General features: G+C 40.0%; 1 protein-coding gene across 2 annotated transcripts in view; it reads left to right on the top strand.

The window, feature by feature from the left end:
- Nucleotides 1-4,831, top strand: part of SLAIN2 (SLAIN motif family member 2) — an 80,016-nt gene that overhangs the window by 22,430 nt on the left and 52,755 nt on the right. The window lies entirely within an intron of this gene.

Here is a 4,831-nt window from a genome sequence, read left to right on the forward strand (position 1 = left end):
AACCCGCCACCTTAGGTGTATGTGGCTGGCACCTTAGCCGCTTGAGCCACAGGCGCCAAGCCGAAATTATGAATTTTATGTGATATATTTTCTTCTAATACAAGTTAAAAAAATAACTACTAAAATTAAAAATGTTTAGTATTCTCTAAAATCATCACATAGCACACTTTGGGGAAACTGATGTTAGAGAGATACAGGTTGAGAAATGAAGAGACCACAGTCTCACTCAAGGGCTACGCGGCTTTGCCACTCTTCACCTTATTTAACTGTGTGAGCTCAATTTTCTCCTAAGAATGATGAAAGTGCTCAGCTGGTTTGCTTGCCAGAGAGCTAGCGAGTGTCTGGTGTGGTAACCCTTCTGAAGGAGAGGAGCCGTCTGAAGGCAGTGGAGCGTTTATTTACCTGTGTGTTGCATGTTATTTGTCTGAAGGGAAGGAGTCAATCACTTATATGATAATATTTATCAAACACTGTTCTCTGAAAACCCTGCACAATTATTACTCAGAGGAAAAATCAAAGGAGTAGAAGTCACAGTCCATGACTTACAAGGTCTTAGAAGCCTTCACAGACTGATATGAGAACACACGTACGTCACAATACATGTACAAATACAGACTGATGTAGCACAAACTGTATTATTGTTTAGAGATCAGTATGAAGACTTAATTTGCCTCTGGCACTCAAATTGTTAAAAAAAATAAAGAAAAGTTCCCTTGTACATCTCTTGCGCCGGGAAGGGAACTTTGGTATTGCCTTATCATCTCCACCATACTTGACCCCAGTGTTAAGCATATGGTGGATGGAAGCTCAACAAATGTGTGTTTAATGAATGTCTTAATAAATAATGTTTTTGCCTTAAAAAAATGATGAGTCTTGAAAGGTTATTTAAAAGATTAAGTAACAATAATGACAAGGAGACCAGCATGTTTTCTAGCTCACAGTAAGTGCTTAGTAAATGTGTTCATTTCTTTTCCTTGTTATGTTTTTCTTTTCTTTATTTGGCATTCTAGATTAAAATTATTTTTATGGTCTCGGTGCCTGTGGCTCAAGTGGCTAAGGCACCAGCCACATACACCTAAGGTGGCAGGTTCGAATCCGGCCTGTGCCCACCAAACAACAATGATGGCTGCAGCCAAAAGAAAAAAAAAAATAGCCAGGCGTTGTGGTGGGTACCTGTGGACCCAGCTACTTGGGAGGCTGAGGCAGGAGACTCACTTGAGCCCAGGAGTTGGAGGTTGCTTTGAGTTGTGATATCATGGCATTCTACCCAGGAGGACAGCTTGAGGCTCAGTCTCAAAAAAAAAAAAATAATAATAATACTTTTATGCACCTTCATTTAATATTGAAAAGCAATACTTTTATGTAATTTTAAAAATATTTAACCTGAATATCAATTTCTTTAAGAATTATACCCTGGAGTTTGATATAAGTTATATTCATAAATGATTTTAAGAAATACATAGGCTAATAGACAACTTAAAATAATTGAGAATTTTCTAACCAGTTTCAGTTAGATGATATCACTTAGACATTTATTAAGAATATTCCTGGGGGCCAAGTGTGGTGGCATGTGCCTGCAGTCCTAGCTACTCAGGAGGCTGAGGCAGGAGGATTACTTGAGCCCAAGAATTGGAGGCTGCAGTGAGCTATGATGATACCACTGTGTTCTAGTCTAGACAACAGAGTGACATCCTGTCTCAAAAATGAAAAAAAGGAATATTTTTGGGAATCATTTTCCAGTAATGTCTGACCTTAGAAATAATATAGTTTATTATGTAACTAGAAATCTTCTTCTCATTCAATAGTATGTGTTGAGAACTCATTATGCTAGACATTGTGCTCAAATCTGAGGAGATAGCTTCCCTTCTAGAGCTTGTATTCTTTTTTTTCTTCCTTCTTTTTGGTTTTTTTTGGAGACAGAGTCTCACTCTGTTGCCCAGCCTAGAGTGCCCTAGTGTCAGCCTAACTCAAACTCCTGGGCTCAAGTGATCCCCCTGCCTCAGTCTCCTGTGTAGCTGGGACTACAGGCACCTGCCCTGACACCCAGTTAATTTTTTCTATTTTTAGTAGAGACAGGGTCTCACTCTTGCTCAAGCTGGTCTCAAACTCTTGAGCTCAAGGGATCTTTCTGCTACCTTAGTCTCTCTAAGTGCTAGGATTACGGGCAGGAACACAGGGATGTCAGACAGTAAAGAAAACAGAGCTTGGCAAACTTTTTTTGTAAAGAGCCAAATAGTAAACAATCCAGTGTTTGTGGGCTTTTAGATCTCTGTTACAATGACATTAGTTTTTCCCCAATGGCTCACATGCATCTGTAGACAGTACATAAATGAACGGGCATGGCTGTGTTCCTGTAAAACTTTACTTACAAAAACAGGTGGCAGCGTGGGTTTGGCCAGAGGGCTTTATAACATCCTAAGGAATAGGAATGGCTTGCAATTGGTTACTTACAACTTGGACTTTTGAGAGACGCAAAGCTGTTGCACCTCAGAAATATCAATTTTGAATGAGTGGCTTTTTACTTTATTATAGTGAGGGTTTAGAGATTGTGGGAATATGTAAGAGAGGCAGTTAACTCTTGAACCAGACTTTGGTGTAATCAAGTATTACATCTACTAAACAGTAAGTTTTATGGCTGTATCCACAGAAAAGGAGCTATAGCTATAGTGTATCATTTAAATAAATACATTAAAAATTTTAAGGAAAATAAGTAACTTGGCTGCTGCAAGTTTGAACTTTGTGGTGATACACCCCTCTTTTCCTGAGGAGTCTTTTATGTGTATGTGTATTTTTAATAAGGCAGTGCTTCCTGGGGGCGTAGGTGTTCAATCCCAGCAGAACAGTTTCTGTCCATCAGACTCAGCTTCTCTGCAGTACACTACCACTTGGTCCTGAAATTTTCTTCTCTTTTCTATGATAGTGCATTATCTTTTTTACCCTGTCTTGATCTTCCTGATATTTTCTTTTTTTTCAAGACAGAGCCTCAAGCTGTCCCCCTGGGTAGAGTGCTGTGGCATCACAGCTCACAGCAACCTCCAACTCCTGGGCTCAAGCGAGTCTCCTGCCTCCACCTCCCAAGTAGCTGGGACCACAGGCGCCCGCCACAACGCCCGGGTATTTTTTTTTTTTTTTTTTGGTTGCAGCTGTCATTGTTGTTTGGCGGGTCCGGGCTGGGGATTCGAACCCGCCACCTTAGGTGTACGTGGCTGGCGCCGAGCCCTGATATTTTCTTTTCAGTCTTCTTTGAAGGTTGTCCCTTCTCTACCCATTTTTTATGGTAAAATTTATATGACATAAAACTTCCCATTTTCACCATTTTTAAATATACATTTCAGTGGCATCAAATATATTTATATTACTGTGCAACTGGCCCCACCTCTAGATGGACAGAACTTGCATCATTCCACAGTGAAATTCTCCATCCATGTTAAACAATAACTTTCCATTCCTTTTGCCCCCTCTCTACCTGTATTTTAAGTTTAGGTTGTCCCAGGTCTTTCTGTTGCCTTAGATCGCTGTCTTAATTGTTTATCCATTCATATAGAATTCATGCATACACATATCAGTTAATTTGTATTGAGAGCCTGCTGTATATCAGCCTGGAGGAAAAGGGTGGGAAGACATGATCATGAGGAAAAAATGAACACTATGCTTGTACTGATGGAGTTTACCACCTAGGAGGGGAAACTTACTCTACAAATAATCTTTATACTGGTGATGTGTAATAAAGGAATGATAGCGCTTTGAGAAATAGGAAGTTTCCCTCCAGAAGTGATGTTTTGCCTGAGTTCTGAAGATTCAGAAAAATTTAAGTGCATTTAGGAGGAAGGAGAAAGAGGGAGTAGTGCATTCCAAGTAGACAGAACAGCATTTGCAAAGGCTCGATGAATGAGGGAGCATGGCCTGTATGAGGGAGGAACTGGAACAAACCATGCTGGCTGGGAAAGGAAGAGATGTGAGATAAGGCCAGAAATATATGTAGGATCCAGACTCTGCAGAGTCGTATAGGTCTTGTTAAAGATTTTGGACTTTATTCTAAGAGCATTAGGAAAAGATTAATGGGTTTTATACAGTGGTGCAAAGACATGACTGGATTTATATTCTAGCAGTATATATGGACAGTAGGTTGGAGAGGGCCAAGAGTGAATGTAGGATGCTTTTGAGGAGGGTTGATGATGATCGCTGGGCTGCATGTGTCAAAGGGTAAGGGTAGCAGTAGAGATGAGAAAACATGGTCATAAAAAGGAATGAACGCAGTGTGAGCAAACGAAGGATAATAAAGTATGGACAGTGATCTCTAGGCTTCCAGCTTGTGTGACGGGATTATCATTCTGAGACAGGGACCCCCTGGAAGAAAATTAGATTTTAGTGTGAAGATAACGAGTTAGCTGTGACATGTGGACTTCTGTACATTTGCCATACCTAGGAGGAGACATCAAATGAACAGTGTATGTGGATTTGAAGCTCAGAAATCAAATCAAATTTCTTGGGGCCAAGAAATGGGAGGGAATTAGCAGCTAGTGATTAATACCAGGTAGAGAAGGTAAGTTTCAGAGGGGATGGAGAAGGGGCCAAGAAATGGGAGGGAATTAGCAGCTGTATTTCTGCTCTGGTTGGTATTTCATACAAAATACGTATGAAGTATTGCTTGGAGTCTTGTCTCATGGTGAATATGTATAAAATTACATGGTTCAAATTACTATACTATTTAACTCAACAGAAAACAGACTTTCTTCCTCCCCAAACCACTACTCTGCCAAGAAGGCAAACCAGAAAATTCAGTCATCAGACTTTTTCCTTTAGTAATCTTTTCTTTTCTTTTTTTTTTTTT

Source organism: Otolemur garnettii, unplaced genomic scaffold, assembly GCF_000181295.1.
Source record: "Otolemur garnettii isolate 467f Iridium unplaced genomic scaffold, OtoGar3 scaffold00083, whole genome shotgun sequence".
Lineage (NCBI taxonomy): Eukaryota > Metazoa > Chordata > Mammalia > Primates > Galagidae > Otolemur > Otolemur garnettii.